The 27,377-nt window shown below is 40.6% G+C and overlaps 1 protein-coding gene across 6 annotated transcripts in view; it reads left to right on the top strand.

Annotated features, from left to right (window-relative positions):
* The window catches only part of NCALD (neurocalcin delta), a 377,772-nt gene that overhangs the window by 312,604 nt on the left and 37,791 nt on the right, over positions 1 to 27,377 (top strand). Inside the window, exon 1 of one of the 6 annotated variants that reach the window (XM_090283493.1) lies at positions 11,381 to 11,401. The exons of the other annotated variants lie outside the window; for them this stretch is intronic. The gene's annotated coding sequence lies outside the window, so the exon portion shown is untranslated. Of the gene's footprint in view, positions 1 to 11,380; positions 11,402 to 27,377 lie in introns of those variants that run through there. 6 annotated transcript variants of the gene reach the window in all.

The following is a 27,377-nucleotide window of genomic DNA, read 5'->3' on the forward strand; positions in this document are numbered from 1 at the left end:
TCAATGAAGCTTATAAAATGAAAGAATATTTCGTTTGGTTATTTCTTTCATTGTAGGTCCCCCCCCTTTTTTTTTTAAGTTGGGGCACACCTGTTTCCAGGAAATGGTTTGTTAATAAGAAAAGATTGGGCCCTGGCTGGTGTGACTCAGTTGGTTTGGCGTAAGCCTGTAAAGCAAAAGGTCATAAGTTCAATTCCCAGTCAGGGCACATGCAACTTCAGTGAGGAGGAATTGGAAATTAGCTCAGAGCCACAGCTGCATTGACTAAGAAAGCTCATTTATCTGAACTCAGTACATCATAAGTTATGTTTGATTTGGGGGATTACATGTAAACCTCATTAGTTATGCTTGATGATGTATAAATGTATAGTGATCATATTTTCTTCAGCCTAATTATAACATAGTCTAAAGATTTTACCTGTTTTTTTAAACATTTATATGAACAGTCTTCAACCAGCATAAGGATTAAGCCACATTTAGTGTTAGATTAAACAAATTGCTGTGTTGAAAATAAAATTCTTTGAAATCATGATTTATGGAAATCTGGACTGGGTCTGCCTCTGCCCCGTACCTTGGGGGAGAAAAAGAGACTTGGAAGTTCATGCCTTTTGCCAAGTGGGTCAAGACTCCCTGTTGTCCCAGATGACATCTGGCACACACAGACAGATCACTCACTCTAATTGTTTTTTCCTGGTAAAGAAACAGCAACTATTTGCCAGCCTACTTCTTTGCAAGAAAACAACAAAGCATTTGCATAGGGAATCTGACATTTTAAGTCATTTTTTTCTATGTAAATTGTTACTACCAGAGAGTAAGAAGCAGCCTGTCTGCAAAGAGACTGTAGGTAACAAGGAAAATCCCTAAAAAATAATAATGACAACACTTTTAACTAACGACTATAATACCAGCTCTACATGAGTTTTTTAAGGGAGTTTGTCTAGAATGCTAGGCATGCTCAGCTGTTTGGAGCTCTTGAATGGAGAAATGATTAATGCAAGAGAGAAAACTGATGTTCCTTGGCTATTCCCAAGCTGTCTAGCATCTGCACATTACAGTGTCCAGTTGGAGAGCCCAGCGACACATCGCAGGTTTTCCAAAAACCAAAGCTTTTTCTCTGAAATGTATGGCCACCAAGAATGCACTTCTGGGATCCGAAGTTTTCTGGCTTACTCAAAAAGCAATGGTAATGTCAGGAACCTTCCAACTACAGGACTCCTCTTCATGTTCGATGACAAGAACAACAAAAGTCTTGTTAGTCTGCGTGATCTTTGTTCCTGTGGTTCAAATTCTGTTCCTGGGCTGCTGGATCTCCTGTCGGTGCTTGGCTGCTCCTCCTTTGGTCCACCACCCAGAATTATCCAGAGTCCTGTGAATGTGAGTGGCTCAGCCTGGGTTTTATTAGGTTATCCTTTTTTTTTCCCTCCCTGGTGGCTAATTTTGTTTGAGATTTCACAGTGCTTCTAAATTTGTATACGTAAACAGAGACCATGCTTTTCTCCAAGTCACTTATTAGAATCAAAATTAGGAGTTTTTAACTTTCCTACAACTGAGCTGGTGAAAGCTCCTACTGTAAGTGGGTGTTGAAAATGTTCACAAGTGTCTGAGCAAAAAAGGAATTTGCGTTCACCTCTGATCATGCCTGCCTGTTTTAGATTTGTAAAGCTGTTGGTCAGTGTGTGAATGTGTGTCTGTGAAGCCATCCGGTCCAGCACTTTTGTTTGCTGGGAGTTTTTTGATTATTGCTTCAATTTCATTAGTTGTAATTAGTCTATTCAGGTTTTCTGATTCTTCCTGACTCAGTTTTGGAAGATTGTATGTTTCTAGGAATTTTTCCATTTGACCCAGATTGTCTAATTTGTTGGTATATACTTGTAGTTGTTTATAATGTGTCAATTAGATGATAGCATGCCTACACTGGTTCCCAAGGGAAAGAAGTGGCCCTTCTCTCTTAGGTTTTGGAAGTACGTTATCTAGAGAATTCAGTGCAATGTTCACTTAAAAGCTCACAGGTGTATTTAAATTCATTTCCTTTATGAAGAAGGAGAACCAGGTCAATCAGAATGTCACTAATGCATTGTTTGAAATACCAAGAAACATTAATCTTAGGAACTTAAATAAACTGGGTATAGGTCTTCAAGTTTAATATGAACAATATTGTTGTAAGAAACTTAGGATACGGACATTGTTTTGGTTTTCTATGGCTGTTGTAGCAAATCACTACAAATTTAATGTGTGGAAAAACAAATGGATTCTCTTCAGTTTTGAAGGTCAGAGCCTAATATGGGTCAGTAGGGCAGAGTTCCTTTCAGGAGATTCTGGGAAGGAATCTGTTTCCTTGCCTTTTCCGGTTTCTAGAGGTTCCCGTATCACCTGACCCCCGCTTCTGTTGTCACATATTTTCCTCTAACTCTAGTGCTCCTGCCTCCCTCTTATAAGGACACCTGTGCTAACATTGAGCCCACCTGGATAACCCAGGAGACTCTTTTGTCTCAATATTCTTATATCTGCTGTCACATTTGTCATATAAGGTAACATGTTCATAAGTTTCAGGGATTAGAATGGCGACATTTTTGTGGGCCATTATTCTACCTACCACAGATAATTTATGCAGATAATTTATTCTTTCTGATCAGTTTTCTTACTGGTTTTCCTACAAAGCTGATGGGGTTAATTACAGCTCCCATTTGCAGGTATGGACTGTGAATTTGAAAGTGCCATCCTGCAGAAAGACCCCTTATGGTAAGAAGACCTGCTGGTGCTTCAGAATCTGCTCTGTCCAAAGGAAACTTCCAGTGGGTACCAAATTGATGGTTTCTCCTTTTCCACCAAAGTCTTGTAAATGTAACATGTATTGGGTTGGCCAAAGGGTCATTTGGTTTTTTTTCTGTAAGATGGCTCTAGTAGCATTTAGTTGTCTTTAACTTCATTCAAAACAATTTTGTTAGATTGTATTGTGACAGCTGTCATATCAGCATTCATTAAAAAATAAAAACATCAAAAGGCGAATTTTTGTGTAGTCATTTTAATATTGAAGATGGAAGAAAATGCGCAATATTTTCAGCATATTATGCTTTATTATTTCAAGAAAGGTAAAAACGCAACTAAAACACAAAAAAGTTTTGTACAGTGTATGCAGAAGATGCTGTGACTGATGGAACGTATCAAAAGTGGTTTGCAAAGTTTTATGCTGGAGATTTCTCGTTGGATGATGCTACACAGTTGGGTAGACCAGTTGAAGTTGATAACAATCAAATCAAGACATCAATTGAGAACAAGCAATGTTATACCACATGGGAGATAGCTAACATACTCAAAATATCCAAATCAATGAAGTTATTGGTGAAAATGAAAAATATGTCTTTTATCTTACGGAAAAACTAAACAGACTTTTTGGCCAACCCAATAGCTCATTACACAGAAGCAAAAGCTGTAGAGGTAGCATTCATAAGCTCCAGGGCTCCAGAATAAAGAGATTCAATCTGTCCCCTGCTAAGTGTGTAATATTGCACAAGGTCCTTGTTTTAATTAAACCTCAAGTCCTGTATCTGCAAAATAGAGATGATAATTTCCAGAATTGCTGTGAAATTACAAAACTAAAATATGCAAAGTGTTTAGTATATGCCTGGAATTTAGTTATTGCCAGATGAGTGGTGGTCATGGCAGGGCCTTATACCAGGCCTGCCCGTTGCTGTGGGCTACCCAGTGTGCCAGAGGTAAACAGTGGACGCAGCAGGGCAAGGGTGCTGGGAGTAGAGAGAACTGCAGGTATGATTAAAGACCAGAGCTGTCTCTGTGTTAGTAAGTGAAGCAAACCACCAGCATCACACAAAAGAAAGGGAATATTACATTACATTGAACTTGCAGTATTTGCATGTGTGAAGTCTGAGAACTGCATAATAAAACCCAGAATGGGAAGGCCAATCCCAGCATGGAATGGTATTGATTGTGGCCCTCTCAATATCATAGGAGAGGAGTGGAGTCCTGATTAGCTCAGTTCATGGCAATTCCCTTAGCTGTGCTGGTTGGGACTGACACCTGATCCCTTGTAACATTTACAGCTGTACAAATCATCATTTGCTTGCTGACTTTCTCTTAAGTAATGGGTCATACTATTTTACCCCAGAGTGTGGTTTCAGCTTTATTCTCAATAATCTACTTTGTTGTCATCCTCAATCCTGATTTTAAAAACCTTCTCCAGATGTTATATATATGATTTTGGACCAAGTTCATTCTACTTACAAAAAGCACTAATTTTACTGAATATTCATTATATGCTGTCATCGCATGTGCCAACTGCCTACAATATATTTTACTATTTATTCCTTGCAATAATTCCATTATAATTCTAATAGATTTTACAGATGACAAAATTGAGACTTTTAAAGTCTGAGTATCTTGTCAAACTTATAGAACTTGTAAGTGGTTCAGCCTGGAGTTCAATCCAGATCTTTCTGTCTCCAAGCCCCAGATTCTGGCACTTAAAGGGAGAAAAACCCAGTGACTAAAAGTATTAGGAACAAGAAAAATTACTTCTAAAATGGAAAAAAAACATAAATGGAAAAAATAAATTTCAGACTCATATGTAGATTTTGGCTAGACCTTTGTAAACTAAATAGAAAGGTACATATAGTTATATATATATTATACTTTATTATGGTATACTTTATGTTATGTTAACTATATAGTAATATATATTTTAATCTTTTTTGAAAACTGGTAAAAGTTATGATCTTTTTCCCTTTAAAATGCATATACAGCCCTGACTGGTGTAACTCAGTGGATTGGGCATCACCTTACAAACCAAAAGGTCACCTGTTTGATTCCTGGCCAAAGCACAGGCCTAGGTTGCCAGCCAGGCCCCCAGTTGAGGGCCCACAAGAAGCAACTGATTGATGTTTCTCTTTCACGTCAATGTTTCTCTCCCTTTCTTTCTCCCTCCTTTCCTGTCTCTCTAAAAATAAATAAATAAAATCTTTTAAAAAGTAAAATAAAATGCATATACATACATGCACACAAAATTTCACATACAACTTTAAGAAGTTCATGGTAGGGATACCTAACATATATGAATTACATGTAAATAAAAATCTGGAAGGATAGACAGCAAATTGTTAATTATACCCTTTGAAGAATGGGATTGTAAGATTTTTTCACATTATTCTTATGTTATTCTGTATTGGCTGAATTTATTTTCAATGAATATGTATTATTTCTATAATTAAGAAAAAAATTTAAAAACAAAAACAAAAATTCGACTTTCAGTCCAGGAGGCATAGGTAGACACACTTCACCTCCTTATGCTACCATAGAAAGAATTACAACAAAATCTCAAAACTAGTAACACTCAGAACTGTGAGAAAATCAAGCTGTATGAAAGTCTGAAACCAAGGATTTAAAGAAGCCACATTCATCCAGACAGGAGGTGTGGAGTCATGGAGATAGACAGACAGGTGGCATGGTGCAGAGAGGTGGTGGAGCGAAGGGCTCTGCACTCACATGTGGTGGATAAAAATTGGGAGGGACACCTTGGGAGTGAGGAATTACAGCCCCAGGCCAGCCTGCACAGCCCAGGGTTCCAGCACCAGGAAGATGAACCCCCATTACCTCTGGCTATAAAAACCAGTGGGGGTTGGGGTGGCAGAAGAAACTGCTGGAGTTTCTCCACTTAAAGGGCTTGCATAACCTTAGAATGTACACAATCCCACCCACTCTGAGTTTCACCACCAGAACAGCTGCTGGAAAGGTGCCAGTCGCATATGGGAAGCAGGTGGAAGCAGATGAAGTGACTGGAAATGGGGCGAGTGCCAGGCAAACCTCCAGAAGCCAGGCAACATTGTCCTCTCTCCAAGTTCTCCCCAAACACAGAGCCACAAAATAGTTAAGTGGGTTGCCCCACCCTGGCAATTAGCTAAGGCTTTGCCCCAAACAGGTGCCTTTTCTACATAGGCCATGGTACTAAGACAGGGAGTCAAAGCAGCTCTACCTAATACACAGAAACAGACACAGGGAGGCTGCCAAATGGAGGAGACAAGGAAATATAGCCCAAATGAAAGAACAGATCAAAACATAAGAGAAGAAAGGTTACTTCTTGCCAGTCTCTTCTTGAAAGGGACTTATTTAAGGAAAAAAAGATCAAAACCAAGAACATTAAAAAGACAACAAATTCACAACTATCAATAACTGAATCTAAAAAACAAACCAATAAACAAACTGAACAAACCAGAACAGGAAGAGAATCATAAGTATGAAGATCATTTGGAGGGTTATCAGATGGGAGGAATAAGGGGGGAATGGGGGAAATGGCGCAGGGTTTAAGAATCATAATTGGTAGGAACAAAATAGACAGGGGATGTTAAGAATAGCATAGGAAATGGAAAAGCCAAAGAACTTACATGCACGATTTATGGACTTGAACTAAGTGGGGGGATTGCTGGACGGAAGGGGGGTACTGGGTAGAGGGGGTCAAAGGGGGAAAAATTGGGACAACTGTAAAGCACAATCAATAAAATATACTTAAAAATAAACATAAAAAGACAAAAATTACCAAAAAAAAGAAAAAAAAAACAAAAGGAAAACCAAAAAAATTTAAGATTATAAATGGAGTCCAATTGTTTCCAAATTTAAGTGGAATTCACTGTTTATTTATTTATTTTTGCTGATGACCAGGCTTCTACTGTTTTGCTAAGTCATAACCCAGAGATGATGGATAGATCTCTGAAAAAATTTAAAGAATGCCTTTGTGAATGCACTAAATATGGGCTATTTTGTTAAGAATAATTGAAAATAAGGTGTGTTAGGGGGCAGGGGGAAGGCTGGAGGGACTTTAAATAGCATTTTCTGAAAGTATTACTGTGTTCTCCACGGTGAAGGAAACGTGTGTGGGACTTGCAGTGGAGTTCTTTATGTGAGAATTAAAGGCCCTTTATGACTAGTAATACGTGCCCTGCAAGAACGGAAAGGAGAATGAGGTTAGTGCCACATCGTGGAGGAAAAAATGAAGTATATTGTAGTAGAGGACTGTATGCTAAGCAAGTTATCCTTAAAATTACCTCTTAATCTTCATTCCCAGTCAGTCTGGCACTAATTGAAATGGCTGTTTCCAGGTTGTCCTGCTCTTAACTGAGGGAGTTTCCTTAAGATCCTCACCTGCTTTCTTTTGCTGCTCCCCGCACCGCCCCCCACCCCCAGCCCCCGAGTTGAGGTATTGGGTCATCATCTTATGTAGTTACGATAGGTTTGGAAGACACTTTCTCCTCATTCCCAGCCCTCACCCATATATCTCTTCAGTGCAGGGAATTTCCATATAGCTTTATAATCAAATCTTATTTTGAGTGTAAACAGAGATTCTAGGAGCAACTTATTTTTCACCGAGGAAAAAAATATGTATTTAAAAAAAAGAATCTGTAATAGTGCAGCCTGGTTTTATCTTGGTATATTGGATTTTTGTACCTGTTGGGGTTTGACCACAGCCGGAGACCCCAGGAGCTCTTGCCTCTTCCCACTGCAGCCCATCTCTAGAACAGCGCCCCCCTCAGCTTTATGTAGCAACTGCAGGAGCAGCAAGTTCACATTTATGAAACTCCTTGGATCCATACCAGTGCGGTAAGTAAGAAAGGGCAGGACCTCTTTCCAGTGCCTCCCCAATCTGAAAATAGAGTTGGCACACTAGTGTCTGTTCTTCCCGCTAGATGTGACATAAGGGTTGTTTGCATGGAGCTCTGTGTATAGAAGTGCATGTAAGGATGTTGTAGTATACACCTCCTTCCTAAAGACTGGGACCAGAGAAGGATACCAATCTCTTTGCACACTGCTCTGCACGATTAGAGGTTTCCTGCATGCTGTGATGAGAATCCTACAGTTAACATTTGCCCAGTGCCGCAGCAGGTCTGATCTCCCTGCAGGAGGTGGGTTCTGTGAGTAGCAGGCTCTGTTACAGAGGCAATAAATATACTGTCGGAATGAAAATTACCGGCTTTCAACTTACAAGCACCTGGGTTTCAGTCCTGGCACAGCCGCTTACTGCGGGTGGTTTTGTAAAGTTTCTCACTCTCTCTTAACGTCTGTTCCCTTGCATGAAAGATGGAGGCATTTAGATCTACGTTGCAAAACCATTTGGAGGATTAAGTGGGCTGTCACATGTAAAGCACCTAGCACCGCAGTCAGGTGCTCCATAAATGGCAGCTGATGATATTAAAATTCTGTTCTCTCTCTCATTAAAAAAAAAAAATCTCTCTTTTGACTTCCCCCTCTTTCCCTGCCAACTGCAGTCCTTTCTTCTTGCACCCCTTTTAAACAAAGCTCTTCCAAAGAAAGTCCACAGTTACTGTCTCCAAATGCACCCCTTTTAAACAAAGCTCTTCCAAAGAAAGTTCATAGTTACTGTCTCCAAATTTCCTCCTCACCTTAGTTTTTAAACACACTCCAAAAAGCTGTGGCCTCACTTCTTAAGGTCATCAGTGACCACTGCTTTGCTGAATGCAATGACATTTACCAATAGCAGCAACTAATCAGCAGCATTTGATAAAAGAGATTAGTCCTTCCTCCTTGATGTGATTTCCCCTTGGCTTCTGGACAGCATACTTCCTTTTTCTCAGTCTCTGTGGCTAATGTCCCTGATCTTTAGACATCCCAGGGAACCAGGACTCAATGGCAGGTCCTCCTTTCTATCAATATTCATTCTTACAATGATCCTACTCAAAATGCCATCTCTACCAGTGACTCCCAAATATTTGTTACCAGCACTAAACTATGTCCCAAATTCCAGACTCATATCCAACTGCCTACCGGATTCACCACTTGAATATCTAATAGGCATCTCAAGAACCATAAGTTAGTCAGGGTTTACCAGAGAAACAGAACCAATAGGATATAAGTATTTATGTATGCATGTATGTATGTATATATTTATTATAAAGGTTATGGGTACAGGCAAGTCCCAAGATCTCCAGGGTGAATCAGGAAACTGGAGACCCAGTTTAGTTCTAGTCCAAATCCAAAAGTCTGAGAACCAGGAGAGCTGATGGTCTAGTTCTTGTCTAAAGGCTGACCCAGGAAGAGCCCATGTTTCAGTTGGAGTCTAAAAGCAGGAAAAAAGTCAATGTTTCAGCTTGACAACAGTCAAGCAGTAAGAATTCTCTTACTCAGAAGAGTCAGCCTTTTTGTTGTATTCAGACCTTTAACTGATTGTTTGAGGCCCACACACATGAGGATGGGCAATCTGCTTTACCTGGTCTTACCTGTTTAGATGTGAATTTCATACAAAAGCACAGTATACTCAGAATAATCTCTGACCAAATACCTGGGCAACCTGTGGCCCAGTCAAATTAACATACAAAATTAACCATCACACACAGCGTCCCCCAAGTTGGACTCCTGATCTTTTGGACAAAAGTTACTCTTCCCTCACCTTCCCCTGCCATTGGCTGACAACTACCAGTTTGGCTCAAGCCAAAGACCTTGGAGTCATTCTTAACCTGTCACTTTCTCACACATCTCACTTACAACTGTCTGAGAAACCTGTTCACTCTGCCTTCGAAGTATATCCGGTATTCAGCCATAGCTTGCCACTTCCATTGCTACTGCCTTGACGTGGGCCACATCGTTGCTCATGGAGACCCACTGTGCACACATATTTAAAATTGCCAAATAAATAAATACATAAATAAATAAATAAATAAAATCGCTGCCATCAGTACTCCTGCCCTCCTTTGCCTTCATTTCCTCCTTAAGTACTTCTCACCTTTTATATACCACATAATTTCCTTCTTTATTCTGACTGCCATTTTTCTGTCTACCTTGGACAGAATGACTAGAACAGTGCCTGGTACGTAGTAGACAAGCAATAAATGTTTGTTGGATGAATTGCCATTGTAAAGATGAGAAAACTGAGGCCTACAGCCATTCAGCGATTTGCCAAAGTGACACAGCAAGGGTAAAGCTATTCTAACACAGCCTTAACAGTCACAGGCAAGAAGCACTGATGTTAGGTATATTTCTGCAATACTGTTGTTGGACAACCATTTTCCATCTATTTTTTCTTTTATTAGAAATAGACCTTATCCACCTAGCAGTGTCTGTAGACCAGTGCTAATTTACATAGATGTGCTTGACCTTAGAAAAAAGTTTATTCTCTTAACCTTATCTCTATGCCTTTCAGTTATCTGATAAAATCCCCTTGTTCTGAAATATTTTCACCTTTCAGAAACTAATGGATTAATATTATGTTCCCCTTGCCTTCTTTAAAGCTCTTTAGAAGCCAAGCCAGATATCACTTTGGAGCTTCCCTTATATGTTAATCCTTTTATCTTCTTATAATACTTGTAATGGTATTAAATTATTTTATAAGAGCAAATGGGATTTTTATTAACTGTATCTTTGTATAATCATCCACAAATATGAGGTGAGCACTTATTCTATGTAGGCTTGCTGATGGGGTGAAGGTAATAAAGAGGTTTCCAGAAACTCCAGGTCAATAGGGAAATGTGTATATATTAGCTGGGATATTAATGCAGCTGCTTTATCAGAGACTGATAGTGGCTTCAACAAAATAGAAGGGATCTCATTCTCTTTCTCCCTCTCTTCCTCTCTCTCCCCCTCACCCCAGTTGATAAGCAATCAAGGGAGAAGAGATTGTCCCCTCTAAAGTCCTCCGGGCCCAACTCTGTTTGAGTTACTCCATCATCCCCTACTGTGTCGTTCTCGTGATGGTAGAGTTTGGCTCACACTCCCACGTATACATTCTGGGCCCTGAGAAGAGGGAGGAGGAAAAGCAAACAAGTGGGTTCCTTTTAAGGACATGCACATCTCACTTTTACTCATATCCCATTGGATAAAACTTGGTCACATGACTATACTTAAGCCAAGAAACATAGTGTGTAGGGTAGCCACATGCCCCAGCTTGGGGAATTCTAAAAGGAAGGAGTGATTGACTGTGGGAGACAAATAAAAGTCCTTGCTCGGCCACATCTATAAATATTTCTGTTGCTCCAACTAAATAAGGTCTTAAAGGACAAGGCTGCACCTCACCTACTCAACACCTTGCACATTGTGAGGGCTCAATAAATATTTGTTGATTGGGTGATTCCATTAATGTACTTTCACCAAAGAGATTTTGTGGAGAGTTTTTATTATAATGCCCCAAACAAACACTATTTAATCCCAGGGTAGATACTTCAGGAAAATAAATATCAAAGGACAACGTGGGCATAGGAGGGTTCTTCGTACAATTACACACTCCTTTGTGCTCACCTAGAGAGGCTGCCTATAGTAAAGCCGATGCGAAAAAGACTTGGGCTAAATGATTCATGTTCCAGCTGATCAGCAGCTTCAATTCACGCACGCAGAGATCAAGCTACCGCTCCAGCCAATTTGCAGACCTAATTTTGGAAACTAAAAGCCAGAAGTAAGTGTGGTTCCATGGCATATGTACCGCATTCCTTTCTTAATTCATCATGTTTCCCGGGAACTGGGATCCCAGGCTTCCCCTCCCCCAGGGGCTGGTAGCAGTTAGGCTGGTAGAATTGTTCTCTCTGGTCTATAAGGAAATGAAAATGGATCCTGCTGGAGAAAGTAAATAGAGCAGCAGTAAAGCGTCCCTCCCCTGAGTCTAAACATCTGTTCAAACTTTTCGTGGCTCCCGTGAGAAGGGGACAGAACACAGGGTTCGATTTATAAAGGAAAAACTTCATCCACTTGTACTCTGCTAACTGGCAATTTATGCTTATTTGACCTCAAGCAGCCCTGGGTTTATCTCTATGATGTCTTTGAAGGAAGGCCAAGCTGGGACAATAAATAAGGTAAACAAGAGTATAAGGGGTGTTTGTCATATTCATGAGAGCAAACCTTTGCAGAACTTAACGTCATGAACTGTTGAATTTAAATGACTGCTGATTATGCCAAAGGAGATATGGATTCAATATCAGAGGGCACAAATACACCTCAGTTTGAAACCAGGTTAAGATCAGGTTGAGTTGCTCTGTACACTTGAAAGGAACAGCAACAGCGTATGTGCGATGGTTGGAATTCCACGAATGCACTGGCCTTTGTTCGTGCACCTGAATTAGCAAGGAGTTTGCTGAATCTGGTTAAGACAGCTAGACGCTCTTCTGGAACCTCAGCTACACCAGTCCAGATGTCAGTTTGCATTTGCTTTAGGGTGAATGGAGGTCCCTTTCTCTTCATGTTGTCATCTGTCCTCCCCACAATACTTAGCAGTATGGCCTTGGGCCAATCCTTTTTTTCCGGAGTGGAAGGCTCTGAGGAGCTGGCAGCTCAGCTGGGCCCCCAGCTGGCTTTTGTTTCCAGCTGCTTCAGAGCCCGCTGCCTGGACATAAAGGAGCAACAATAAGCATTGTAAAAATAAAGTCCCTCGCTAGCCGGGCCAGCCAGGCCCAGGCCCTGTGTTCTTGGCATGACGAGTTGTTGATATATGAGGTGCTCCACTGGGAGAAATGGGATGAGGTATTCTCTAACCAGGCCAAATCTGTGGATTACCAGTCAGTAGCTCTTGGGAAATCCTGTCAGAACCAGGCTAATGGGATGACAGCCATAATAACCGTGGGTCAGCTTGTTTATCAACCACCATCTTGACTAACCTCTTAGGGTCTGGTATGGCCTTGGAAATGCTTTTTATTGAATTACTAAGGGAGAATAAGTATTGAGCATTGTTTAATCAGGGACCAAGCTGGTGTCTCCTCCATATGCCCTACCAATGGTATACTCTGAGCATCAGATATTGCTGCCCAGGGCAAGTGTTGGGGGTAGTTGTACATTTTCTCGGTTGTTTTTTTCACACAAGGGAAGGAAATAATAGTGACTATAGCCCCTAAAAATTCAGTCTGATAGCCTGGAGCTTTGATGACTTTTTCTCATCTTATTTGGGGATTAATGTCTAGCTTTATGACTCCCTGCTCCTCATTCTCCAGAACTCTTTGTTGTATGGCTGGATTGAAATAAGAGTAGGAAAGAAAATATTGCTCTCCTGACCCTAAGAATAGGCAGGTCCCTAGAATATTCTCAAGACCTACCTGGAATTCAGATAAGAACTCCTTCCAGAAAAAAAAAAAGAAGTATGTTTTCTTCATTTTACTGCTTACAATTTCCCCAGTGTACCAAGAAATTAAAAGGCAAGTCTCTCTGTCCCCTTCCCTTCCGATCTTCCTTTCTCCCTCCATTCCCCCTCTTCTCTCCCTCAATTTCCTTGTCTTTAAAGACACAACCTTTCCGGCATATTGCCTAGGCTTAGAAGAGAGAATCTTTGTAAAAATTTCTGCTAGCGATTGGCATGGAAGCACTGTGTAAATCAGCAAGACGCTTTGTTGTAAAACTTCCTCACTATCAACATTCACTACTGTTTTCATTTTATGAATGCTTCTTTGTCTTCCAAAAAAGAATTTCAGATTAAGCAATGCTGTTATTGAAAATGTGGGAGGTATTGGCTTGTATTCTTGGGTGGTTGAATTGCAGATGGTTGTCATGAATGTTACAACACCAGATTCCTCCAGGTGAGTTAAAAATAGCAATTTATAAAGCGAGTTGAAGATGGAAGTGGAGATTCAGCATCCTTATTATCTAATTGCATCCTTGGATTTGTTCTTTTTAGGTAAAAGAGCTCTCAGATCTACATGTGTCTCAACTGTCCAATTTAGTCGAGATCAAGTTTTTTCCTATTCTTCGGTACATAGATTCAAATTCAATTACAAAAAAAGAAAAAGAAAAATGTTTTTTGCGTACTCTGTGTGCCAGAGCTATGCTTAGCTCTAGAGATACAGAGATACATAAGAACCAGCCTTGCTATTGAGGTGTTCATAATCCCTCCAAGGAACTTTTATTTGTCAGCAGCAACACTCTTGTAAGGCAGTGAGCACTACGGTAAAGATATATACTAGAGACGCATGGCGGGGGATGGGGTAGGATGTGGAGTATATGGTGGGTAAGAACACCTGGTCTTTGATGGCAGATGTAGGAGGTTAAATATGGATCTGCCATTATTAACTGGGTGAACAAGTTAGTGAATAAATTAATACCTTACTCTCATTGTTACTGTTGGGATTAAAAGAAATACTGGAATGGTATATAAAGACAGGGTTTGACAGCTAGAATGTGCTCAGTGAATGACCATTTGTAACTGATGAATAAACAATTGATTCAGGCTTTATTTGGTAGAAGGCTAGGCAGTATGAGGAAAGGTAGTGGGGGCTGAGGCCTCTGCTGGAGACACCGATGAAGAGGCAAGAGAGCTCATGGCCGTTTAAGAAGACCCTGCCCCTTGCTGTGGTTGGGGTAGGAGTGTAGAGGGAGAGGGTCAAGAGCTATAGGAAAGACAGATAGGGGCCAGACTGGGAAACAATCTGTAATATCAGGCTGATATATTAGACTTGAAATTGAAGACAGTGGTGTATTATTAGTGTTTGCAAGCAACAAAGTGGCATAGAGAGATGTGAGTTTTTAAAAATAGCCTTTCTCATAGCTGCGTGTGGAATTGTCTGGAGGGGAGACTAGTCAGGAAATGAGTGCACCAGCGCAAGCAAGAAGTTATGTTCACATTCACTCCATCAGTATTTGTTGGAGGCGTATTGTCTGGGCATTTTGCTAAAAACAAATGAAGACAAGAGTGTGGGCAAGAGATGAAGAGAAGGAAAACAATATGTTTTTCTGAGATATAATTGATCAGAACTGGTGACTATCTGGGACCAGGGGTGATGAAGGAGGACAACTGAAAAATAATTTCATGGGAAAATGAGATCTTTTGCACCACTGGAATTCAAAATACTTTGTCAGAGCTAGGACAGACAGAAAACAGCCACTCTTCTTTTTGCCTTTTTTTGTCCCTCTCCTTCTTACTCTTTGGGGAAAAAATCACAAGGGCTAGTGATGGCAAGCCCTCTCTGAGCAGCTGGTCCACCACCTTCTGAGATCAGCGCATGCTCTGTATTAGCTTCCAGAGAGATAATGAAAATGGAGTGAACAGTGAGAAATTAGCAAACAGTTTTGGACGCTCTTCTCATGGCTCACCATCGCACCTTGAATGTTCAACTAATTTTCTTTTTAAAAGAGAAATATCATTGACTTTGGAAAGTTGTTTTCCTGTCAAGGTGGAAATGTTATGAGAGACAATATTAAATAATGGAAAATGTGCGGTTATTTGATGAGAGGTTGAGGACGGGACCTGAAGACCATCTTAGGTAAACAGTCGGAGTGAGTGGTGATGTGTAAATATTGATTTGGAACTCAAGAGGAAACACAGAGAGGAAAAAGGATTACAGCAAAAGATGGTTTTTGCTTATTGAAAAGACGTTCCTGAAGGAATAATAAAATATATATTTTTAAAGACAGAGCTATATGAGACGGAGGAGGAAGCCACTGTGTCTTTGACTGTGTTAATCCTTCCAGAAGTTATCAGCCACTCCCTTATTGGAAAGATGGCATGGGGACTGTGGCATAATTTATTGCCAGGGGTGAATAAGACATATTGTTTAGTGGATATTTTAATAGGAAAAAGTTAATAATCATGAAAGAAAACACACTATGTATAGTGTGTGTTTGGGCCAAATTCTTACCAGGATAATCTCATCCAGCCTGATTCTTTCATCAGAGGCACTTGTGACTCGTGAGACCTATTCCACAAACTGGGGTACAACTGACATTGCATTCCTCCTATTCTTTAGTTAAATCTTCAGAACTCCCATACACCCTATTAGCTGGCATGCCAATATATCTCCCTTGATCTGATACCTCTCCTTAATTGTTTAGCGATCTCTAGGGCTTATTCCGTTAAAAAAATGGCCCTTCACTTCCACATGCCTTGCCTAGATTGCTGAGGTGTCATGGGTCTACCTGTACTTGCTTCTCACTGTTACACAGTGATGGTGTTGAACACTGGCTCTCTGCAGTCTGTCCTTGCTTGTCCATCGCTGCAGGGAATCTCAGATGGTCCTGCTGACCACTCAGGCCAAGGGAATGTCCCAACCAAGAGGGTTCACCTATGCAGCCACTTCTGGGAACATAGGTCAGACCCAGTTGTGCTGAGTCAAGACCTCCTAAGCCTCTGCCTCCTCTTAGAATCTTTTTTCCAAGGTCCTTCACCCAAGCAATGAATCAACTTCTCTATTAGATCCTCAGAATAAAGGATCTTGAAACACTTCTCCCTGTAGATAGTAGGGCCACTAGCCCTACTTTTATAATCATAAATGAGGCTACTTCTGACTGGATTTTTGCCATTTATCTTAATGAAAAAGGGGGGAGGGAACAAAAACTTAATCTCTGGTAGGTTTCCTATGCTAAGACATCTCCTTATGTGAGTGTATTAACCTGTTGGGAATCTCTTGTGGCCACCACTATATGTTCTTGCTGGTAAAAGAATATTCTGCTTTCCCATATGGCCCACATTCCCAAGACATACACATATTTGCATACGACATAGAAGCCAAAAGGTAAATGGTTAGACATGAAAGGTTTGCTTTGTCCTGTTTTGCTGTTTACAAATGGGTGTTGATCTTCAGTTGAAAAGGACTTAAGGCAAGAACAGAGCTAGACAGTAATAGCAATGTTACAATGTATTTCCCTGGCTTTTCAAAACGTATTACCCCATTATTGGGGGTAAGCCTTAGTATGTGAGATGCAGGCTGGAAAAGGGCTGCTGGAAGGAAAGCCCTGATACAGAGATTTTGAGAGAAAGGAGAATATGGGCTGAATGGCAGGCAAGGGGTGGCAAGATATGTGTGGCCCTGTGCAGGAAAGCTCTCTGTGTTCCAGCGTTGAGTATGAACCTTGATGGCTATTGGATCCATTTTCATCCAAAAGCAGCTGTGCTTTTGTTTACCATGATTAAGGTGACCATATAATTGGTTGTTCAAATAGGAACACTTTGGAGAGTATTATTACTCTATTGATAATAGAGCCTAGTTAGAACACAGAAACAGATGTAAACCAGGACCATTGCAGGCAAACCAGGAGTTATATATGGTCATCCTAACTATGATAAAGATGTATTTTGATGATAACTGTATTTAAAAATTGAGCTCTTAACCATGAAAAATACATTATGTTGATCGCTGTGGGAACTACAGAAAAGGGTGTGCCGCCTCAAGGAATGGACATTCTGGTTGTACAGAGAAGAATCAAACACAAAACAATTGCCAGGAATCATTCAATGTGGTGTCTAACCAAGTGCCAAATAAATGTTGGTCATCGGTTGTCAATTATACCCCAGTAAACCTGGAAATGTCATAGGATGTGGTGGGAAGGGCAGGAGACTTAGGGTTAGAAGACCTGTGTCATATTATGAATTTGTCTTCAGCTGGGTGACCTTACGCAACATACTTCATCTCCTTGAGCATCTATTTACTTATTTAATTGATTCATGCATTTATTCAGTAAATGTATAGACTTGCTTTGGGCCATTCATTGTATCATGGTGGTAAGGAACATAACCTTTACAGAGACATACCTGGGTTCAAATTGCAACTCTGTCACTAACTTTGAGAACTTGAACTTATTTAACCCCTCTGAGCTTCAGTTTCCTCATCTGTTAAATGGTGATAATAAAACCCAACTCACAGAGCTGTTGTAAGCTATTGTAAATGAGGAAATAAAGTGAGATTTTGTATATAAAACACTGAACAGTTTCTGACACATAGAATATCTTAAGAGATAGCAATTATTATTATTATTCTAGGTGCTGTACCAGGGGCTGGGAATGCAAAGGAGAATGAGGGAGAGGGACACTGTGCAGGCAGAAGCAGACAACAGTGTCTTCCTAAATGCCTTCCGGGGCTATTAGGTGGATTCCATGAGGACATTAGGTAAAAGAGCTTCACATGCTATATAACATGCTGAACAAAGGAAAGACATTATGGCTCTTACCAGTGGTTGGGCATTGTCTAGACTCGTCCCTTTACCTCTTAGAGTGGAAATAAGAGATAACCTGCAAATAAGAGATAACCCATGTGTCTTAAATAAGCCACACATGTCTCCTTTCACACAACAAAAAGTCCAGAGGTGAAATGTTTCCAGGGTTGGTTATTCCTGTGCTTTAATGATGTCATCAAGAGTCCATATTTCCACTGCCTTTCTCAGATGCTGGCTGACTCACCTTAGCATGACATTGGCTGCAACAGTTTTAGACATGACATACCCACCACACCAAGGCAGAGACTTCCATGTATCTTAAGATCTAAGAAGCCCTTCTCAGAATCCTACCCTCACCCTTGTACACTAACCTGTCAGTCTCATTGGCCAAAATTGGATTCCATGTCTCTTCCAAAGCCAGTCAACGAAAAGACAGAGCTACTCTAATTGGCTTATGCTAATCAAGATCCACACTCCTGAGGCTGGGAATCCTTTCTTTCATATTCTCCAAAACAAGGCACTGCAGAGGATACAGAACACCTGAGCAAAATCAGGTTTCTGTTACCAGGGAAGAAAGAGAAATGGTTGCTGGGTACCCACCTGCTGTGCTTTCTACCCTCTCTATCTCTAGTCAGTCACTACATCTAATTCCACCCCCAAAATACCTCTTAAACTCACCCTGGTGTTTGCCCAGTTTCCCAACATCTCTTGCCTGGACTCCTGCCTGATTTCTTTTCTCTCTGTCCCAACCTTTAAATCTTTCCTTCAGCCTCCAGTGAGCTGTTTATATAATTCAAGTCTGAGTATACCATGTATTAACTTAAAGACTCTCAAGACTCAATTCAGATGCAACCACCTCTTTGAAGGTGCCCTGGATGTTTTATTATGGCTTTGTTATAGCCCTGATAAGGGATAGTCTTGCTTTTGAGCTATTTGCATATCTTATATGCCTCCTACTGTCTTCGTAGTCCAATACAGTAGCATTGGCTACATGTGGGTATTAAACGCCTGGAGCATGGCTGGCCCAAGCTGAGACGTGTTGTAAGTAAAGAAGACGCTTTGACTTTAAAAGATATAGAACAACAACAACGAAAACAAACAAACAAAAGAACAAAGGAATTTAAAGTATATCGTTAATAATTTAAAAATTGATTATATGTTGAAATGTTAATGTTTTGGATACATTTTGGTTAAACATAATATATTATTAAATTCATCCCACCTGTTTCTTTTTAATTTTTAATGTGATGACCAGACTATTTAAAATTACTTATGTGGTTCACATTTGTAGTTCACATTGCTGTCTGTGCACTAGATTGCTTGCTCTTGCAGAGTAGAGACTGCATCCTATTTATCCATTATTCATTACATAGCTCCCTTTCTCCACCTCGGGGTCCCTCAGAGTTGGAAGCCAGTCAAAACACTATAGTTGGTTAAAATGAAGTGGGTTTTTTCCCCTGTGTTCTAACTAGGCTGGAGCTTCTATTTAAATTTGCCACATTTGGAAATCACTCTTTGTTGTGGTCACTTCCAGGCACTAAGTAAGTTGTTATGAAATAATCCAGACTGAAAGAGGAAATGCTAGAATTTAAAGATTTTGATTGTTTGCTTGTCTCTGTTAGTTTTTATTCTGTCTTATTAGATATTCCTCAACAAATTATATTTTTCCCATTAAGGGTAGTGGTGTCTCCATGACAACCCCCAGAATTTTTAGTTATTTTTACAATCATTATTAGGATTAAAGAAACAGATGTAAATTATGGTCTTTCTATTCAACTCCACTGAATTATAGCTGACAGGTAACTTTTTTTCATGATTAAAAGAACTATATATATACTTAAAAAAACATTTATTGTATCCTTAGCCAGGACCATTAGAAGACCAATGAAATTAACATATCCTAGAAAACATGTAGGAGGAAATCTGTTTATGATGGTGCAATAAAATTAAAAAAATTTTATTTTTCATAAGCAGACACGAAGGAATTAAGTTTTATTAGGGTAGCCAAAAAATGCCATTGTTTGGGGGAAATCATTTTTTTTTTCAGATATATCTGAAGACTTCGTAGTTTGAATTTTGAAATAAATCATATGCATGGTCATAACTTACAAGACTACAGCAGGCTTGTTGGGTTACCATCTGGTCCAAGGGCCGAGCAGCCTTTGAAAGCTGAGCGCTGCCTGCCCCTCCCGGCCACTGGGGCGTGCTGTTCCCCTGAATGAACAGAAACAATCAGGGAGTCCATTATTTTGTCAGTTGGACTGCTTTAATAAGCACTCTTTGCCAGGTCTTGGGAAGAGCATTGTTTCCTTTGGCTTTGATCTTTTCTCAGTCACTCAGAAAAGATCTGCCCCAGTGACATGTGGAAGTCGGGAAGCCCGGTGGGATTCGGGGTCCCTCCCCTTTCACGGAGTCATTATCCGGGACTGCTCGGTAGTCCTTTCTCTCTTTCTTTTATCTTTTTTGGTTATGATAAAATATACATAACAACAAATATACCGTAAATCAGTTTTAGGTGCATTAAATACACTCACAATGTTGTGTAACTATCACCATTATTCATCACCCCAAACAGAAACCCTATACGCAGTAAGCACACCCCTCATTCATCCCCTTTCTCCAGCCATGGTAACCTCTATTCTACTTTCTGTCAGTGAATTTGCCTTTTCTAGGTACCTGATATAAGTGGAATCGCTCCATATTTGTCCTTTTATGTCTGGCTTATTTCACTTAGCTTAATGTCTTCAAGGGTTATTGTGTTGTAGCACGTGTCGGAATTTCATTCCTCTTAAAGATTGAATAATATTGCATTGTAGGTATGTACAACATTTTGCTTACCCATTGATCTGGTGATGGACATTTGCATTGTTTTGGCTCTGTGTGATTTTCAGTAGAACATGAAAACATGTAATGACACTCTGGTCATTGAATCTATTTCTGATGAGAAAAATGAAACCCAGATCTTATCACCCTAAAAAGTTTGACTTCCCCGCTGAAAGAGAAAGCGCACTGTGTGAATGTCTGTCATCAAGTGGAGACCTCTTTACCACTCATAATTCCCAGGGCCAACTGCAAACACCACGCAGCCTGCTCATGGCCTGGCCGGAGCTGAGATGCCAGGCCACTTACTTCCCACCATCCTCTCCTAGGCGAGAAGGACTCCTGAGGGTCTGACCTAGAGCTCCAGCCAAGGGCTGTCTGGTTGCTAGTGCAGGAAAGAGAACTTTAAAAAGGAGAGTGGACACATCCCTGTCATTAGAATTGAAGAGGAGGGTTGCATATAGCCTTTGTTTAAGAGAGGGAGGCTTCCTTTGCTGTGTGCTGGCTTCCACTGTATTTTGTGAGGTGGTGTTAGTGGATGTTGCAGCCAAAGACCTGGGAATCTCCAAATCCTATTCCTCCAAACCCTTCTCCCCCACCCCCTTGGAGTTTCCTTGGGAGCTATAAATATACAGGCCTTGGAGATCCAAGTGCCTCCTGTCATTAGCTGAACAACCAGGGTTTCTCTGCTTGGTTGTGGTGGATGGGTTAGGCTCCCAGCCCACATGAGACTTCCCCCACCCTCTCAACTCAAATCTCAGTGTTTCCACCCTTTAGCTGCAAGGCCAGGAGAGACAAAAACCACTGTACTATATATATAAGCAGAAGGGAAGAGAGAGAAAGTGCCAGGGATTTCTGCTTATTCCAGGAGCCAGGGGAAAGCAAGAAGCAGAGGGAATGTACTATATTTTAACAAAGTGTAATCTTTGCCTTTGACATATTAGTAGTCTGGAAACTCACCCTGTGACATCAGTGCTTTCTGAGGAGTGACCTGAGTAGAGGTGGAGGGAAGGGCAGAAGTTTCTTTCTTCCTTTGTACACGTGCAGGTGTTTTACATACGTTTCTTTACCGCACCCTACTATCCCTGTTTTGCAGGTAACAATACTGAGGCGCAGAGAGCGTACAGAAATAGCCTGCCATCCACTGGCACGGTGAGCAGGATTTACACCCAGATCTGTTGGACAGCGCAGTCTGTGATCTAACAGTTTTTCTATAATACTCCTTTTGTCAGACTTGGTCCCGGACCAAGTTCCACAAGGCCTCAGTACACTTCCCCTGTCAGCCCCCTTCAGCGAGTAGAATGGGAATTCTGTGACAGGTCAGTTTTAATAATTATGCTTTGCCTCTTTTGCAAAGCATTTCTGAGCATGGAGACCATCCGTTCTGCAGGGCCTTTTATGAGACTGAATTTAGAAACTACTGAAGTGATTATAATATGAAAATTGTTTCAAAAGAAAAATATAAATGACATTAATTTCAGAATTGTGTGATTATTTTAAGGGCTTTTTTCTAATCAACAGTCAAACCTGGTTAGAGATAAATGTTAGAGAGCAAAGCGGTGGCTTTGAAAAAATTTTCTAAAGGGATTGTAGACGTACACGGAAGTAAACCTCACCCCCGCAGCTGAGAAGACACTGCTGCACCTGTCATGCAGAAAACACGTGAGCGCACGCTCCAGGGTGAGAGGCGTGGGAGATGATTATACTGTGGCACCAACGAATTCCACATGCTCCCTGGCCTTGAGAGACCGTTACCCATTCTGTCCCCCAAGTTCACTTGGTTTTATTGTTGTATCAGCCCATAGACTGAGTAGTAACGTACTGGTTAAAAGCGTGAATTCTGGGACCACAGCCCTGCATTTTAATCTGGACTCTACCGTTACCAGCTCTATGGCCTTGAATAATTCACTTCACTTCTCTGTGCTTCAGTTTCTTCACCCGTCAAATGTGGATGATAGTAGGGCCTCCTTCAGAGGATTGTTATGAGGATTAAACGAGTCAGCATGTGAAAAGCACGGGTTCGTAGGGAGTGCTCTACAGGAGTATGGCAAGAGACAAAAATCACAGCAGCCAACCAGAGCCCCCCATGCATGGGGCAGGAGGAAGACGGAGAAAGGTATTCTATTTGTTTATAACCTGGGCCTCATACTGATGAAGGACCACACATTCAGACTCTTGTTGTTATCTTCCCTTAGGTTTATGCATCAACTCATAGAGCTGCACTGACGAGACTGACAGATGGGATGGTCACCTGCCACTTTCACTAGGTCCCTGGGCCACACTTTCTATGATGCACTAGGACTTCATTTCTCTGTGAATCCTACAATTCACTTGCAAATATTGTAATTGCAGTGTACTGAATTTTTACATACACTATAAAAGCTTGAATTTGATTAACATAAATAATATTTAGAGTAAATCGCAATTTTTGTAATCTGTTTTGACATTGCTTCACTTCTTTTGAAGCATGGGAATACAAAAAAAGGAAGTTGACCAGACCTCCTTTACACTCTGGAACCAAACCCATGCCTTTGGGATATTTTCTGAAATGAATGTGTCTCATTTTATTGGATGAGGAGGGTCTGGGTTGATGGTGGCAAGTTGTTCAAATCCACTTTTCTTGTACAGTTATTAGTGTGTAATCATTTTCCTCCACGCTCAGCCTGAAAAGGGACCTTGGAAATAGATGTAAGGAGGAGACAACCTTCAGGGGTGGCTGGTGGATTCTATGGGATCTCAGTTGGGTTGCTTTCATGTATGAGTCCAAAAACTCCCACCCCAGCTTCCACAGGGGAGACTTAATGCCTCACATAACTGAACATTCTGGGGAGCAGCCCAAGTGGTGGCTCAATAACGTCGTCAAAGGTTTTCCTACCTACCTTTTCTCACATCCTCAGTGTCACTTTATCCTAATGATATATGGTCACAAGATGACGACTGCAGGTTCAGCCACCACATCAAACTGCGGAGGAAAGCTGTTTCTTTTGTTTTCCCCAGAGGCCTATAATAGCCTTTCGTTCATGTTTCATTGGCCAGAACTGAGGCTCATGCTGCTCCCCAGCCAATTTCACACAAGGGGAATACAACCACTGTCATTGGCTTAGGCTAATCAGAATCTGCCCAAGTTACAGTGGGGAGGAGGAGAAGATGTCAGAATCACATCATGGCTCTGCTGGCGTGTGCATCCCCTAGTACATGTGGCACCAACATTCACCAGTGGGGGTGTGTAAACTGGGCTGCTTCTGTGACCCTGTTGGAGCCACTTTAATTAGATATTGTGGAGTTGGCTACTTTGAGTGCCATATTAGTTTTGACATAAATGAGATTGGGTCATACCTGTTCCCAGCACATATTTGTCTTCAATCAAATCTTCCCCTTTAACACCCACAGGAGTGAGGGCAATTCTTCCAGATCGAGGTTGTAATTCCATCAGCATGTCATAAGATCTTGGCATCTTTTTGGTGGGATATTAGGGAAGGCCAAGTGAGAAATGAATCCTTAGATAACTACAAGGTTATCATAATTACTGTTCAAAGATTTATCTAATTAAAGTGATATCAAAGACATAAATGTGATGGATTGTGAAAGTCACATTAGGGAGGTCCATGGTGACAACAATTTGGGGCATTGGTTTTGGTGGATGAAAAGAGGACAAGGACGTCTTCCTAGCAAAAGTTCAGGAAAAATACCATACTTTGTATTTGAAGACCTGAATTTCAAATCTTATCGCAAGAATCTGAGTCAGTCTAAGCTGTTATGAAGGTCTGCCTTGAATCTGTTTCTATGCTTGCATTATACAGAGGCTGAAATGAACACGAAATAACACTAACATACATACATCACAACTTTTATTATTACTTCCCTTGTTATTAATACTATAACAAAAAAGTTATTAATTAACACTAAAAGTGTCCCCCACTTTTTGAAAGTTCACAATATGCCATGGCTTTTCTGACATATGTACCTACATTAGCACCTGTTTTTTCTAATCAAAAGAAATCCAGCCTTGGCTAGTGTAGCTCAGTGGGTTGAATGCTGGGCTGTGAACCAAAGGGTCGCCGGTTCGATTCCCAGTCGGGGCACATGCCTAGGCTGCAGGTCAGGTCCCCAGTTGGGGGTGCGCAAGAAGCAACCACACATTGATGTTTCTCTTCCTCTCTTTCTCTCTCCTTTCCCCTCTCTCTAAAAATAAGTAAATAAAATCCTTTAAAAAAAGAAATCCAAAGATTATTTTCACTTAACCAAAAAAAGGCAAAAAATGAAAACAGTATTTAGCATTTGCTTTGCAGTGAGCCACATTATACAGGCAGTGAGCACCCTGAGCAGAGAAAGTGGCACTCATTTGACTATGTTAGTGTTATTTTATGTTTGATGTGTGACTTGACACAATTTTATAGGTGGTTTTGGGGGTCTAGGCATGCTTTAAAATGTTTCTGTGTAAATTAATAGTAATTGCCTCTTTGCTTTACATCATTTCAACTTATGAAAGTTTTCATAGGAACACTCTACTTTCAGGTAGCAGAAGCCTGTATTTGCATTGCACTGGATGATTTACACAATCCCTTCCCAGGCAGTACCTAATTGGATCCATACCTTGTAAGGTATGATTGTCATGCCCATTTTACACATGCAAAACTGAGTCACAGCTGGTTACATGACTTGCTCTGGGTCCTTTAACTAGCAAGTGACAGGTTGGGAATTCAAATTCAAATCTTTGACCTCAAAGTCCACGTTCACTACTTATTATCAGGTAACCTCATTGCATGTGTGTGCTTCTGAATTCAGGTCTTTCCACTGGAGACCTGAAGTTTCTCTGAAGTCATTGCTCCATGGCTTTCCCTCTCTGAACCTTAATTTCCTCACTATAAAGTGAGGATAACTAGTTTGCAGAGCTATTGTGGAAAATTAAATAAGGTAATGAATGTGAAAGTGCTCTGTAATGCTGTTAAGTATGATACAAGTGGGGTCTTCATTTCCAGCTGCCTTTCTTTAAATATGATACTGAGCTACATTCTGATGACAGGTATTTAGTCTGGCGCAGCTGGATTCTAATCTGGCTCCTCCATATACTATGTGTGTGATCTTGGAGAGATTGTTTAACCTCCCTAAACCTTGGTGCCCTCCTCCGTGAAATGGGTGAGTTATATTTCCCTTATAGTGTTGTTACAGGAATTATGGAAAACATTGAGCACTTTGCTGGCATGTGACCAGTAACGAAGTGGGAGTGATCACTGGGCTTGGAGACAGAGAGACCCTCCATGAGTTAGAGACTTATCACATAGCAGGTGATTGTGATAATACCAAAGAGCAAGGAAAGAACAGACTTATGGAAACAGCACCTACTCACTAACTACATTGTAATATCACTTTAAAATGAAATCTTCCCTCCAAAAGGATTGTTTTAACTGAGTCCTATCGAGAAAAGATTCTCATGAACTCTAGCCAGCCACAGTGTTAGAGAGACTGCTGTGGGTGTCCCCTGGTTTCAGTGGAAAGAAAATTTGACAGTATCAAGGAGGCTGTAAAATGAAAAGAAAATATTCTGTTGACTGATTTTCTTATTCTGAATTTTAGTGATCAGGTCTTAAAGCTTACTTCTTCATAGTTGAAACTACTGTTTGCTGGAGCATGATGAGTGTCTATCACAAGCTGGGATTTTATACCATGACCAGCTCTCATGGTATAAAATATAGTCAGGTGGATATAATTGAAAGCAAAGCAATTGACTTATTCTGAATCAGTGGTAGAGCATTCATAAAAGAGTGATGAGATTTTTCTCATTTCTACAATGACTAAATTTTATTTTGGTTATTTAAGTCAAAATTTCTCAGCAGAGGTATATGGCCTTTTTGGAATTGTGTGAATGGAGAGGTATCTATCAACTCCTTGGCCTTCTGGGTGATAGGACCACTTGGGCCTCCTAGAGCCTCCAGCACCCTCGTTCACCTACCCCGGGGTGCTACATAGATAGTGTTGTCTTCTGCATGTTCTAAGAGGTATTCAAGGCCAGGAAGCGCTGTTGTATCCTGCTGCCACAGTGGGGACACATGGTTAGTAGAAATTCTCCCAGGTTATTTCCTGACTAGCTTAACCATGACAGTGAAGATAGGTCATAGATAAACCAGTAGTGAAACAGAATTCCTACCCAGCCTGAAACTCCAACCCTAAGAAATTTAAACCTTGATAGGGAAAAGCTCATCTGTATATTGTATTGTGTGTTCACTACCCCAAGTCAAGTCTCCTTTTAAATAGGTTGGGCTATAGGCAAAACCCAATCATTCTAACAACTCTGTAACTAAATCTCATAATGAAAAGAGCTCCTTTGTGATGTTATTGCTTTATCGAGATTGTGCTCCTTGTGTATAGAGACCATGTCTTTGATATGAAACAATAGTCTCTCTGCTTTACCAGCTCATCAGCCTCCCCTCACATGCTATCCCATATGATTCTAGAAATCCACTGGAGTATCTTACACAGTCCTGGGAACACAACTCATTCTCAGGAAATCCTTGTGGGATAATTCAAAAGGAACTGGGTTCTCCTTGAAGAAAGATGACTCCAAGCTTCTCCTGCATATTATAGTGCATAGCTCACAATTTTAATCTAGGTATAATGTTCGTTTGAACTTTTCAGTCCTATTTATTTATCTGTTGGGGATAAATTTAAAGAGTTAAAATATTTTTTAATATATAAGTAAAGCATAGTAAAAG

Source organism: Furipterus horrens, unplaced genomic scaffold (genome assembly GCF_987537825.1).
Source record: "Furipterus horrens unplaced genomic scaffold, mFurHor1.1.pri manual_scaffold_7, whole genome shotgun sequence".
Classification (NCBI taxonomy): domain Eukaryota; kingdom Metazoa; phylum Chordata; class Mammalia; order Chiroptera; family Furipteridae; genus Furipterus; species Furipterus horrens.